Genomic DNA, 15589 nt, shown 5'->3' on the forward strand with positions numbered 1-15589 from the left:
TTTGTTCAGCGGAGCTTGCTCGGACTCCAATTTACCAACATTCTACTTCGCCAAGCTTGCTCCGACTCATATTCACCAGTATTCTACTCAGCCGAACTTTCTGTGACTCACGTTCACTAAAATTCTGCTCAGCCGAGCTTTTCCCGACTGATATTCACCAATATTCCACTCAGCCGAGCTTGTTCTGACTCATGTGCACCAGAATTGCACTCAGTAGAGGTTCCTCTGTTTCATATTCGCCAACGTTTTGCTCAGCCGAGCTTCCTCTGACTCTCTCTCTCTTTCTCTTCCTCTCTCTCTCTCTCTCTATATATATATATATATATATATACTCACCAAAATTTTATTCAGACGAGCTTGCTGTGATTTATATTCACCAGAAATATTCTCAAGCGAGCTTGTTCTGACTAATATTCGCCAAAACTCTACTCAGACGAGGTTCCTCTGTCTCGTATTCATGAAGGTTTTGCTCAGCCGAGCTTTCTCTGACTCATATTAACCAAAATTCTATTCTCCCGAGCTTGCTGCGACTCATATTCACCAAAATTCTTCTCAGCCACGCTTGTTCCAACGCAAATTCACCAAAATTCTACTCAGCCAGGCTCACATGAACTCAGAGTCATTCGTAGATCCAAGTGTTAGTGAGCTGACATTTGAGTGAGTTCACCGAGCTATGGATATATTACATGACCGTAAAGTTGTGACCTGTGTGGTGCATAAGCAAGCATTGCATTGTAATCTGTGTCGCATTAGAAGGAAATAAAGACGATTGTGCACATTGCAGTTAGTTTTATAGAGTTTAATTGAACGTTGCGTGAAAGCGTCACCTCTTGTAGATTCCAACAAGTGCATTGGATCTGCAGCATATCTTTTTCCGAAGCTGGCGCCGACCTTCGCCTTTGCTAAGTGTTTATATTTTGTACTTTTCAACAAGAAGTTGAATAAATGAGCGTGGTGCAACTTATTCAAGAAGCGCTTACATCACTGCAAGCACAACAACCAGAACATGATACAAACACAGGCGCATAATAAGGTGAGCCCGAATGCTAAACACATGTACAGATACAATCGCACTGAGGTCTAGTTGGCGCCATCTATTGCAAAAAAAAAAGCTTAGGCAAACTTTACAATGAGGCCCGCATGATCATGCCACTTGCCGGCTTCATGGGCTATAGGAGAGGAAGGAGGAGGAGGAGAAACAGACGGAAAGAGAGGAAGGTTAGCCAGTTCTCAGCATTGGAAAAACATACGTGGAACCTAGCAGCTACCTCGAGATAGCCTAAGGGTGCTGTTGCATTCTGCAGCCAGCCACTCAATCGCTCAAACGTCCTTGGTCTGTACTTGTACTTAGGCACACTTTCTATTGTCTATGTCTTAAAGATGTAATGCGGCCTCCTCAAAAATTTCACAATGTTTGGATCCTGAAACTTACACAGGTTAACAATATTATTTCATTCTTATTCATAAAGAAAGCTCATATAAAGCTTAGAACCATTGCCATTGCTTAACACTTTCCCTTAGAACAATATGTAGCGAGCTATTGACGTTCAAGCTGCTTTTCAACAGCAGGAAAAGGAATCAATTTTCCCTGTTTTGCGCATTGGGTTAAGGCAGCCAATTCACGCAGGTATAAAATTTTCCTAATACAGTCAGTTTGGGAATACCAGATTACAGTGTACCTTAACACTTTCCTTGTACCATTTTTTATTTTGGTCGAATAATCTAGTTTGGAACGACTCCTGTTAGCACACCACATTGGTGTAATACAGGTTAAGCACATGGCTAGCTTAACAGATTGGGATGCTTGTTCTTACTTCGAGTAACGGAACCATAACATCTGCTCCAGTTGCACAGGTTTTTGGTAATCTGCGGTTTCCAGGCCCACTTTAAGATAATGTGCTGAAGTGGGTAGAAGCACACGCATGTCAACGAGATTTGCTGGTAGTTACGATAGCTTCCTACTTTACGTTTGCCACTACGAATACAAACTTCTAGCGCTCTGTTGTGTTATTAAACAAAGAAATGCACTCCCAACAACGTATTTAATGTTTGCCGTGGGGCTACGCCTTCGCGCTACGCACTGCAACATATTGATTGAAGCTTCTTGATGCAGATTCACCATATACTAAGAGTGCGAGACACAGGATGAGAAAGTAGACGACGCCCATGGCTGCTAGAATGCTATGATGCTACGAGCACAAGTAACTGCCTGCAGCTCCTAAAGAAAAAACTGTGGTGTCGGCTTTTGCATCTTTCGCAATATCAGAGACGACTTCTATACATAGTAACAGCGCACGTGCCACGATGGACGAACCAGGCTAGCGCTAAGGTTGCGTTTCGCAGCACAAATTCCATTGCCACGTTTAGTAATCACACACAGATCATTTGCGGCTTCCTTCAGGCGCAGACTTGAGCTTTCGGTTTAGTTCTTGCTGCTAAGTTTGGTGCAATAATATGGCTAGGAGCAGGAACCACTTATGCGCAATTACGAGCATGTATTATTTCTTCAGCAGCTGACGCTAAGCACGGGTAGCGCGAGGATCTCACTGCGCTGACATGATGACTTCGCTGCGGCTGAATTCCGAATGCTGCATATACGATGAGGATAGCTATATGGACTTGTTGATAGGTCGTCTTGTAATTTATTGCAGCGCAGGCAGAACAGTGCGGACATAGAAGGCATACGAAACAGCACACAGCGCTGAACGATCAGCTGCGAACAAGTGTTTACGTCTATCATGTCACCTCGCACTGAACTTCAGGAACCTCTGTTGCGCATTGCAACATAACTTCAAACTTCGAAGCATTTTTATATTACTTAACACGCGTATTATTTGCTCCAAATAAATACTGGTCAATAATATTGTAACGCACAGGGTTTTTCGTTACATTCCGAAAATTGTGCCGCGTATGCCACAAAATCTGGCAAATAGCAACTCTGCGCGTCTCGCTAGTCGTATTGTTGAAATCGCAGTCGTGTGAAATGAGCCCTCCAAAAATCGCATCGTGCAAGTGGACCGATTTTTTTTTTCGCTGCAGTCGCAGCATGCGAAACAGCATTGACATGGAAGGCTTTATTCAGGCATTTTAGAGATGCTTATCAATACCGCCGCCGCTGCCGCGAATCCGTGGAGGCGAGCGCCATCTGGTGGTGGTGTCCAGCAGCGCGCCTCATCCTCCGTGATTGGTTGGCGTATTCGTCTAGAGAACAGCTACGGCGCAGCACCACGGTCACGAAAGGCCAGCGAGCTTCACAAAGAAAAGCTTTGCTTTTAATAAAGTGTCTTTTTCTCTCTTCTTTTGTAAAAGAAAATCTACGTCCAGTTTTGATCAGAAAAGTTCATTTTATTTTGTATAAGGCAGCGTAACATGCACCAACATAAATTGCGAGATATTCTAACAAAATGTCGATGGCATCCTCCCTCGCACTCTCTGGAATAATAGCTTGTAAGCCACAGAAAAAAATGGTTTCATGAGCACCATCAGCCCACTTACACTTTGCTGTTTGTGAAGCAATATTACGCGATCGGTGGTACACGTTATCATCTGCTGCTGATCCGGAATTTGTTGCTCTTTAAACCAGGGGCGTTTTCCCATGGTCTCGTGCCAAGTTTCTGTCAGTATCTGCAGCGGGCCTTTTATCTAAACTAGCACAGAAACTGAAGAAGTGTAAGGGACTTCAATTAACGTACATCAGATAAGGTACACGTAGCAGTTTTCTTGTCCTTGCTACTGTGCAATTAGACAGAATTTTCCTAATCGCGAGGCCAATCTGCTTCTTATCACTTCCCATCATTCAAATGCTAGCAGAACGATCGCATGGCAATATACGCGTCGTGGATGTATGGATGGATGGATGGATGGATGCATGGATGGATGGATGGATGTATGGATGTTATTAGCGTCCCCTTTGGAATGGGGCGGTGGGTTGCGCCACCAAGCTCTTACTATTATACTGCCTAATGTCCTACCTAGGTTAAACAATAAAAAAGAGGAAAAAAAGCACTATAAACTACCTCACACAAATTTTCTGATCCCCTATTTCGAACTGTGCTTTTGTACGTCTCCGTTTTTTGTCCTGCTGTTAACAGCGCAAAATGTAGACGAGAGACGAGACACGACGACACCACAAGCACTTGTGGTGTCTTCTTGTCTCGTCTCTCGTCTACATTTTGCGCTGTTAACAGCAGGATTGAAAACCAAGAAGCCCAAGCTGCTATTCTAGCGTTTTTTGTCGTTTCCCTACTTTTCTTCCACCAATCCTCCAATCGCCTCTTACTAATGCCTATTGGCGGACATGTTTACTTTTTCACTGCTCTCGCTGAACCCAAGTGTGTCAAGGAGGCCAGTGGCGCCTAAATCGACTGCTGGGTAGACGTCTTCACATTCCAATAAAACATGCTCCATAGTCTCCCTAGCTTTACCGCAGCAAGCACATGCTTCTTCTTCCGTCTTATATCTCGCTTAATAGGTGCGTGTTCTAAAGCATCCCGATCTCGCGTCGAAAAGTAATGATCTTCTTTTTGAGTTATTATAAATTGTTTCTTTCCTGATTTCGTTTTTTCCTCTTGAGTAGTTACTCATGGCAGGTTTCCTTTCCGTTGCCGCGACCCATGAGATTATTTCAGCCTCTCTGACGTTCCGCTTGACCGTCTTTTTTGCTGTGTTGCCCACCCTACAAGCCACATACTTGCTGGTAAGCTTCCTAGTTCTTTTCCTCCACTGTGAATCAATGTTTTCCCTGTACAGATACCTGAACACTCTCCCAGCCCATTTACTTTCTTCCATATTCCTCAGGCGCTCTTCATACTCAAGTTTACTGCGAGCTTCCCTCACTTCAAAACTAATCCAGCCCATATCACCCTGCACAGCTTCATTTGTAGCCTTCCCGTGAGCGCCCAATGCAAGGCGACCCGCTGACCTTTGGTTCCCATCGTGCCCTGATTGTACCCCTTATTTAAAGCACACAACCGCATTTCCAAAAGTAAGTCCTGGAACCATTACACCTTTCAACATTCCTCGGAGGACCTCGTACCTATTGTATCCCCATAGCGCTCTGTGCTTCATTATGGCTGCATTTCTCTTCCCCTTCACTGTTATTGTTCTTTTCGTGTGTTTTCATATATATATTGCCATAGTTTATCCATATACCAAGGTATTTATATTCTGTTACCCGAGGTATTTCCTGGCCCTGTATCTCCACTGTCTGTTCACTGTTTTCATTGAATACCATAACACCTGATTTTCAAGCACTAAAGTTCAAACCTAAATTGTTGCCTTCCTGTCCACAGGTATTAGCCAGACATTGCAAATCAGTTTGCTTGTTAGCTAGCAACACAATGTCTTCTGCATAATATAAACCTGGGAGCTGCTGCTCTACTACTGTACCCGCCTGTTTGTATGAGAGATTAAACCCAATATTACTTCCTTCTAGCGCCCTCTCCATCCTCATCATGTACATCATAAAGAGCAGCGGGGATAAAGGGCACACCTGTCTCAGTCCCTTGTTGACATGAACTTTCTCCTCAGTCCTCATCCCTTCCCATTCAACGCCTATAGCACCACCTATAGCACCGCCTAGAAACACCGCCTAGTGCGCCGCCTATAGCACTGCCTAGTGCACCGCCTATAGCGCTGCCTAGTGCACCGCCTATAAAAGCGCCGCCTAGCGGGTGCTTCCAAAAGTGCGCTCGGGAGCAGTCTTTTAGGCTGGATCTCTCCGAACAAAGCTCGACAGAAATGTCATGGCGTGGCTATCGTACCACCGCGCACACGATAGCTCCACGTCATCTATCGCGCTTGTGAGTGCTTCTGAAGCACGACGTCCTTTACATTTCAGTTCCTTTTCGCTTTTCAGGCGGCAGTTTGGTAGACGATTCACCCTCACCGCACCGATCGACAAGATTCCATCTTGTGACAGAGTGACATGTAGCTTCGGGCTATTGAACAGATGGCAGCACGTTACCATATTTTGTCTTTCAAGTGCATACTGTGCCAAATATGGCACCCACCGATTTCGGTTTCCCTGCTGTAGTTGAAGACGAAATTGAGAAAACTAATAACTGGCTGGAACTGGTGTGACCAAAGATATGCCAAAATAACATTTCTATATTTCCGCTGCGGAAATTTTCAGAGAAAAAAACATACCAATTGCTCGTGTTTGCCCCCTCCGAGTTTCACGTCGCTTCCCGAAATCTTCTTCACCTCTGTTTTGCGTATCGCTCAAGAAATGGCAGCACTTGCCCATAATAAGTGCACATAACTATGAGAATTACTCGGACGGTATCACATTCTCAACTGAGAATGTCACACACGCGAAAAAAAAAAATGGTAACCGGTATGTGCCAAATATGGGACACCATGCAATAGAGGGTTAACTTTCGCTTTACAAGATTCACCAGGAGCCGCTATAGTAGTCTATAGTAGTCTATAGTATAGTAGTCTATAGTCTTCCAAGAAATCAAATAAAGCAACAAAAAATAATTTCGGCCGGCCTGCCTTTCTGTCCGGCTCATTTACAACCGTTAACTACGCATTTCTTAGGGTTGTTTTCTTAGCGCTTTATTGGGTAGCAACAGCTTATTGCTTTACCGGATAGTTAATTTCCAACAGTTAATTCCACCCCGACGCACCGATGAAAAAGCTTTGTAAACGATCAATAAGGTTATGTGCTTTCCGTACTCCCACAGAACAACTAACGTCGTGCACTGCAGTAGAGGTGGCGGTGTAAGATCGGTCTAATGACATGCATCTGCAAAGGTTTTTTTTTTTGCTATTACTGGCCGCTTTCCTTCTAGTGAGGATATGAAAGGGAACCGTGATCACTTCTGGCACAACATCGCCGACTCAAGCATCACAGACTGACCGCAAGACCGGAATTACCGCGCGCTCCGTTGAAAACGCTCATACCTCGCTTGCAATTGGTGCTCACTTTCTAAAATATTCCGTATTTTGACTGCGGTAGCAGTTACGTACGGGTCTTCAAGGTGCCGTAACGTATATACAGGTTGTTTCAGCGAACACTAAAAAATTGCTAAAGTTTGCCTGTCGCAGAGAGTACAATTCCAGTCCATGAGCTCATCTGCTACAAGAATCGGACATTCCTTGCACTAAAGATTGAATTGCATGATCGACTAATTAAAAAATGAGTAACTTTGTAACTAATTACCCTATGGCACATGTTGCAATTTACTAATTCTAGTGTGTGAGACTGCGAGCTGCATCCACTTGAAAAATATTGTGTGGATGAAACCATTTACGAGATATGCGCCGTCAAACTTGCGGTAAAAATGCACTGTCGTTGCACTTACTTTGTTAACAAAACGTCGTTTTGTGCATTGAAGCCCAAATGTAACTGGAACGCCAATGCATTTCTCCCCAAATTTCAGGGAGAAATATCTGGGAACTGGTGCTATCACGAGAATTCGTTCCAAGTAGGTCCGCCTCGTGAACTCCCCGGCTAGAATTCTTAAATCGCATGCGCCATAAGGCAATTAGTTAGACACTTAATTAGTGAACTTTGTTAATTAGTCGGTTATGCAATTCCATTTTTTTGTGCAAGTAATCTCCACCTCTTCGAGTAGACCCCTCATGGTCTAGTGCTGTGATATCTGTCAACGGCTATATTTTTGTTAAATCTTTGAAAGTGTTCACTGAAACGTATGGTTTGCTATGCAGCTGGGCAGGCCGTGAATCGTTCACATTGTGAATCACGATTCGCCATAGTGTTGAATTCTATTTACATAACATGTTTGCATTGTTTTCTTTCCTTTCTAATCCTATTTTGCTCCACTCAGTGAGGTTGTTCGTTTATATATATATTGCGCAGAAACCATCGACGATGATAGTCCAGGTAAGCGAATAACCGAACGCTTTTGGAAAGCTATCTACTTTATTAAAGGAATGACGTGCTCGAGGGCCTACATTTGTAGCAGTGAGGTCATTTAGGCAGCGTTGGTTGAAGAATAGAGCCGTTCCCCGGCATATGTGCACTGTTGCCGTAGCCCTCTCCTGTAGCAGCCACAGGGGACTATGGAGGCAGGAGAAAAGGCGGACACCCGAAAATTCCACCACAGCGATTAAGCTTTCAGATGTCCCAGTGCTCTAGCGCGGCAGCATGTACACCGACAGGCACGGCTATTGACTTATTTGATGATCGTCTTCCATGGTTTCCGCATTAACTCTTCTCGAGGAACAGAGCTGTCATGACTCACAGCTCTGTTACGCTCTACAGGCAATGTCAAGAAGCCATGTCTACATCCTTCACTTTCTCATCCATTGTCTATTTCCCCAACTTATTTCTTGTTCTTTTATTTTCAAAATACTACACGCAGCAGTGCTGCCCAGGCAGGAGAGGTTTTCTCTTTTCTTTTTGCAAGTGCAATGACAATGAATTCACCCCCCCCCCTTCAAAGGCATTTACATTTGTACAATCAACAACAGACTCTGGCAGACAATTCTACTCTTCAGTTGTGAGAGGAAAAAAAGAGACTTCTGAAACATCTTCCTCGTAATGTACGCACGGATAACATTCGGATGATTAATTCTAGATAACCTGTGCTGTGTACGGGAAAGTTTCACGTGGCAGACCAATTATGTTCTTTCAGATCAAATAAAGCATTTTTAGTCTGGCAATCTTTCGTCGGACACGGAGGGGCTCCAGATTCAGTCGCTGTAGCATACGGGTAACCGATGAAGAATATCGATAGTCAGATACAATAAATCTGGCAGCGAGGCGCTGAATTCGTTGTACTTGCGCAATATCTTTAACGTAGTGTGGGTCCCACACTGCGGAAGCGTACTCAAGAACTAGTCGAACCATAGTGCGGTATGCCTCGAGTTTAACACTCGACGGCGAGTCTTAATTTTCCGCGAAGAAAGCAAGGTTTTCTAAATGCTGTTGCGCAAACGTTCTTCAAATGCTTATCCCATTTGAAGTTGCTTGCGATAGTTAGTCCTAGATATTTGACAGACGTTACTGGCTGAATATTTTTGTTAGCAGTGTAATACGTATGAGACATTGGCTTTTTCTTTGCGGTTATTGTCATAGCAACTGTTTTATCAAAATGGATTTGCATGCCGTTTAGTTCGCACCAGTCCTCAAGTTTACGGAAGCTCCTGTTCAGTAGTGTTTGACAAGAAGAGTTATTAACAACACTGTACATCACGTAGTCTTCAGCGAATAATTTTACTGTAACAGAGTGATCGATGTTAGAAGCAATACCGTTTATATGAATTGAAAATAACAAAGGACCTAGCGCGGAACATTGTGATACTCTTGACAAAACTGATAGGTCAGCAGACCTGACATCTGCACACTCTACAAGCTGTGTCCGATTTTCAGATAAGCCTCCAACCACACTATCAATCTCTCAGGAAGCCCGGCATCCCTTGATCTGTCAACGAGTAAAGTCTGGGGCACATGATCAAAAGCTGGTGAGATGTCAACAAAAGCTGCATCTATTCGTTCACTATTATCTAAAGCTGAAGCAAAATTATGCATAGCCGAAATTAATATCGTAGTTGTTGAGACAGTCTTCCGGAAAGCATGCTGATACTCAACGAAGAATCCTTTCGATTCGAGGTGCGGAGATATATGGTGCGCTATTACACCTTAAAAGAATTTACAGCATGAGTTTATTAGAGAAAATGGTCTCTAGTTACAAGCTGTTAATCTGTTTCTTGATTTAAATACGGGAACCACTCTTGCTGTTAGTCAATCTGTGGGTAAGAAGCTTTAGTTTATTGAAGCGTTAAACCGAACATAAAGGTAATGTCATACAACTTCTGGGTATCGTACAAGGAAGGCATTCGGTATGCTGTCAGCTCCGCTTGACTTCTTCGTTTTAACATTTAAAAAATAGAAAAAAAATATTCCTTCACGAGCAAGAGCTAGGTCAGACATTAGGTTTCCAACAGGTGGTAGATCAGAGTTTTGCCTTCGCAAATATTGAAGATTTGGCCTTGTAAACGCTCGAGGGAAAGTAGTGTTGAATTCATTTACAATTGAACTAAGGTTTGTACACATGTTACCATTGATTTTTAGCTGACTCACACACGGTTCGGAACCTGACAAGTAGCGCCAGAATTTCTCAGGAGATTTCTTCAAGAAAGCTGTAAGAGTTCGGCCATAAAATTTACTGCGCCAAGGTTCAATTTAGTAACCAGCTGTTCTTTAAGGGCGGTTCATGCTGACGTAGTTTTAATCTTCGTTTTTTGTTTAATGCGACGTTTACTAATTTAATTAAGTAATAATAATAATATTAATAATAATAATACATTTAATGATTCCTTTAATCCATGGGTTCCGATATTTTGTAGTCTTTCTACGCAAAAGAACAAACGTCTCAATGCATAATAACACTAATTTGTTGAACTTGTTCCAAAGATGAAAAATATCACCACCATGCTCAAAATCAGAAGGCGAGAGATGCAGTGCGTCTAGGACTGATTCATCATCTGCAGCATTAAAGTCGCTAAAAGTTGTTACCGAGGGAGGAGTTCTTGTGCTATTGATTTTTAGAGTAACTTGAACAATCTTTTCACTTCACTTCATTACCTTAAAACCCCCTTTGGGGGGTACTACATAAGGGGTGGTTAATAAAATAAACATTAGAAACAGGTGTTCATTTTGAGATATGAGTGACAACAGCTTCAGTAAAGGCAGATGGGTTTGTGATGGCTGCGATGGCGTGTGGAAGGCCGTTCCAGTCCCTTGATGCTCGAATAAAGAATGATGCTTGAAAAGTGGTGGTCCGGGCACGTGCGCGTGCAACTTGAAGCTGATGACCGGTGCGATGAGATATGTATGAAAGGAGCGTGATGTACGCTGGGTGATTTAGGGAGCTGAAAAAAAATGAGCGGAAGAGAGAGAGGGTGGCAACCTGTCGACGGAAAGAAAGCGTTTCCAAGCCAGATTGCGCTTTCATCGATGAAATGCTGATATCGTATGAAGATTGAATGAACCTAGTAGCACGATTTTGCACAGCCTCAAGTGCATTTATGATATAAATCTGATGCGGATTCCAGATGGGAGATGCATATTCAAGTTTCGATCTTACAAATGATTTATAGGCCAACGCTTTTACTTGTGGGGTATGACGCAGTTGTCGCCTAAGAAATCCCAGTGATCTATTAGCAGCTGAGATTATGTTAGTAGCGTGCAAGCGCCAGGACAGATCACAATATAGGATGACACCGAGGTATTTGAATGATTGTACTGATTCTATTGGAACATCAGCAATGGAATAGGCAAATGGGAGGGGGTTACGGCTGCGAGTGAAAGACACGAGTTTACATTTGTTAGGATTTAGGTTCATTAGCCAGCGATTACACCATTCTTGTACATTATTGAGATCGTTCTGGATGAGTGTGTGGTCAGATGTATTAGTAACTTTGCGGTAGATTACACAATCATCTGCAAACATGCGAATGTTGCATAATACATGCGTTGGTAGATCGTTAATGTAAATTAAAGAAAGAAGTGGTCCCAAGACGGGTCCCTGGGGGACGCCTGATGTTACGGGGAGTCTGCTAGAATAGGGGTTATTAACACAAACAAACTGAGAGCGGTTAGTCAAGAATGCTTCTATTCATTTTAGTACGTCGGGGTGTAAATTTAACTGAGACAATTTTAGCAGCAAACGTTTATGAGGAACTGTGTCAAATGCTTTTGCAAAATCCAGGAATATGGCGTCAGTCTGAAGGTTATTGTCAAGGTTAACATGCAGGTCGTGAAGCAAAATTGCCAGCTGTGTTTCGCAAGAGTAACCCTTTCGAAATCCCTGCTGACAAGGGTGAAAAAAACAGATTGAGTCTAAAAAGTTCATGATATGCGAGTATATAACGTGTTCCATGATTTTGCAGGGGACACTAGTTAATGATATAGGACGATAATTTAATGGGGTGTCTCTGTTGCCTGATTTGAAGACTGGAACGACCTTGCCCACTTTCCAGTCGGATGGTAAGGTGCCTGTAGAGAGTGACTGCGAAAACAACAATGTTAGGTACGCAGCAGATACGTGGTTAATATTTTTCATGAGTTTGGAATTAATATCATCTACACCTGCTGACGATAAAAGCTTGATGTTATCAATAATCGAAGTGATTCCGTCTGCCGAGAATATAATTGGCTACATACGCGCAGTTATGTTAGTAGATGTGGGAAGATCTGGAGTTGAAGTCTCGTTAGTAAATACAGAGAAAAAGGCTGCGTTAATAATGTCAGCACACTCGCTGTCGCTGACCACTTCACCATGTGCATTTAACACGCTGATCATGCGCGCCTCCTGAGGGTTTATTGTTTGCCAAAATTGACGAGGGCTGTTCGTAAGCATTTTAGGCAGTTCATCGTGGAAAAAGGAGAATTTAGCTTTCCGTATAGCCCTCAGATAATCGTCCTCGGCCACAAAATATTTCTCTCAAGCAGAGCGGTGTCCGTTTAGTTTGGCTGAGGGGAAGAGACGTTTCTTTTTGTTTTCAAGTCGCTTAAGCGTTTTAGTGAACCATGGCTTGTTACGATTTCTGCGGAACGTTATTCTCGGTATGAACTTATCAACGAGATCACCTAGTTTGTTTTTAAATATTGACCAGTTTTCATTAATAGAGCGCGTAGAATAATAACCTCACGAACGTAGGAAGAAATGTGCTCAGATCACTATTAATTGCATCATAATTACCTTTATTGTACAGGCGGATTGTTTTGCTGTCTAAATGGCGTTTCACGGGTTGAAACGAAAATGTAGCGCGAATTACTTTATGGTCGCTGACTTCAGGTAGATATTCTATTGATGATAAGCTTTCCGGATTACTGGTTAGGATGAGATCTAAGATGTTAGAAGTGCTCAGTGCAACGCGTGTAGGTTCTGATACAAGTTGAGTTAAATTGAAATTAAGGCAGAAATCCACAAAATCTCTGGCAGGCTCACTGCCCATAGTTATGGGGACGTCATGGCTCCAGTCTATTTGAGGAAAGTTAAAATCACCAAAAAGGAGGACTTCTGCTTGCGGGTGTTGATTACTAACGTCACCCAAATTGTTATTAAGTTTAAATGAGAAATCTGGAATATTATTCGGAGGCCTGTAGCAAACACCTAGAATGATAGTATGGGGGGAAGCATGAATAATTAGCCATAATACTTCAAGATCAGAAGGGATGTTTTTGGCTACGGAGCATGATAACTGCTGGTGCACACCAATCAGTACACCGCCCCCCCCCCCCCTCCCCGCATGTCTTTGCGATCCTTTCGGTATATATGAAATTCCGGTAGGTCGGCCAGTACTTCTGTATCTGTTATATCTTCTGTTAGCCATGTTTCGGTTATCACCATTATATTACTGTTGGATGATAAAACAAGGTTGGAAAAAGCGTCACGTTTGGGAAGGAAACTGCGTGCGTTGGCAAAGATTACAGACAATGATATGTTAGATTTGGGCTTGACAGTGTAGCAGAAATTTTTACGACGGGGAAATTGCTATATTATTTCTTTGACAGACTGCGTTTGCTCGTCGTAGACGTAGCGCTTATGGCCCATATGCAGTGTTTTGAATCGCAAAGAAAAAGGTAATGATTTGCTTTTCGCGAAAGTTATGAGGTGCCTGCGAGCGTTTTGTACGGAACGAGTGAAATCCTCTCCAACGCTGAAGCCGGTTCCTTTGAACTTGCGGCCGTTAGAAAGAATCAATTCTTTTGTTTTATGGAAGGTGAATTTTACTATGACAGGACGGTGGCGGTTAGTACCTGTGCGATGACCGAGACGATGTGCGCGCTCAATTTCCTTCAACTCGATACTAATATTCAGATGATCGTGGCAGTGCTTGATGATAAGTTGCTCGGTCTGGGCAAACGCCTCTGATCCAGTTGATTCAGGGAGGCCATAAAGATAAGATTATTGCGTCTTGACTTGTTCTCGGCGTCATCAATACGCGTTTCAAGACTGTGTACCACGGTGGCCACGTGAGCGGTAGACGTCTTGACGGTTTCAAAGTCAGAGCGCAGGGAGACAAGATTTTGATAATGCCCCTCTAGATCAGTCATGCGTTTGCCCATATCAGCAATAGCTTTGTCCGTCGACAATAAATGAACTTTCAGGTCTTGAACCTGACTGATTAATTGCGACTGTCCAGCAGACAACTTCTTCAATTCAACTAGTAAAGCGTCGGAGTCCGGCCCCGGGTTGCTTTCGATATCGCCCGACATCATCAACAAAGCACGAATTACATGAGAGCCCTCAAGAGCGACAAGAAGGCAGCAGTGCGGGCTCGGCAGCTGAAGCAGGAAATAATTGCTAGATTTCTTACAAAAACACTGTAAGCTTTACCAACTCGCATGACAAGAGTGAATGGTTTAACGATCTGCGTCTGTGCACAGCCGCCGAGCCCACAACGCGCCACCGGTAGTGCCTGCTCTTTTGTAGTTGACCGTAAGGTTGATGTCGATGACGACAGGTTCGTCCACGCTGCATCGAGCACCACCGTCTTCAGTAGCGGTGTCATCGAAAACGCAGATCCGCCGCTCCCGATGAAATCCAGGGGCTTGAAGGGCGGTGCAGTTGAAAAATCAGGGGCGCACATCAGGGAGGGGTGACAGGCAATCCTGTCAGTTTCACCTGACGAAGCACGATATTGCAGTGGGGCTGCCAGGGAAGCCGTCACTAGGGCTGGAAGCAACGGGCGCACGAATGCGCACTGAAACACCTGCATGACAAGAGTGAATGGTTTAGCGATCTGCGTCTGTGCACAGCCGCCGAGCCCACCCTTTTAGATGGTATCTCGGACCTTTTGGTCCGAGATACCATCGTCAATACTGACTGAGTGATATTCAGAAACGTTTTGTACAAATACAAGGTCAAGAATCGATTGCGTAGTTACAGTGGTGCGAGTCGGAATAGTGACTGTTTGTTTCAAGTCATGAAAAAATGAAGAATCAAGAAGTAGGCGTGCATTGTCAACGTCATCGGGCCCTGAGATAGCGAGGGCATTCCAGCCTATGCCAGGCAAGTTGAAATCGCCAGTGAGTGCCAGCTTGTGATTTGGTTTGAGCATGCGCTCTAGGTAAGGGGCCAGCGCTTGCAGGTATGACATACTGCTTTTTGGTGGCCAGTAAACCACGCCGAACAAAGTAGAAATATTTTTGTAGTTGAGTTTACACCAGTGCTTTCATGGTTTCGAATGCCCTCAAGCGCGACACATTGAGCTTCACTTTTTGTCATTATTTCCATGCCCCCTCGTCGTCCTTCGCGGTCACGCCTCATTACTTTGCGGGAAGGTGGAATAGTTTAGTCGTCGTTAATATTAGGTCTAAGCTATGTTTCGGTTACGGCAAGTATATGGGGGTTGTAAAGAATATTTGCAATATTTTTGCAATAGCCATGAATTTTTAATGAACTTTGACAATATGTTTATTTTGTCGTTTCAAGTATCATATCTAGAATGTATAATTTTGTGAGAGCTACCCTTTCATGGGAGGTTCTTTAACCTAGTATATTTATGTTGTCGTTTGACCGTGAACTAGTCCCACAGATCGGTTGCGCGAGGTCACGTGCCCTTTGTATCGGCGTGGTTGTATCGGTGGTGCAGGTCCGACCACCAA

At 43.6% G+C, this 15589-nt stretch overlaps 1 protein-coding gene and 1 pseudogene across 1 annotated transcript in view; one reads left to right on the plus strand and one right to left on the minus strand.

Annotated features, from left to right (window-relative positions):
• Nucleotides 1–15589, plus strand: part of LOC142584835 (glutamate receptor ionotropic, kainate 3-like) — an 87990-nt gene that overhangs the window by 20434 nt on the left and 51967 nt on the right. The gene's annotated exons all lie outside the window — the stretch shown is intronic.
• LOC142584500 (uncharacterized) lies at nt 13437–14795 on the minus strand (annotated as a pseudogene).

The sequence above is a fragment of the Dermacentor variabilis genome, chromosome 6 (genome assembly GCF_050947875.1).
Source record: "Dermacentor variabilis isolate Ectoservices chromosome 6, ASM5094787v1, whole genome shotgun sequence".
NCBI classification, from domain to species: domain Eukaryota; kingdom Metazoa; phylum Arthropoda; class Arachnida; order Ixodida; family Ixodidae; genus Dermacentor; species Dermacentor variabilis.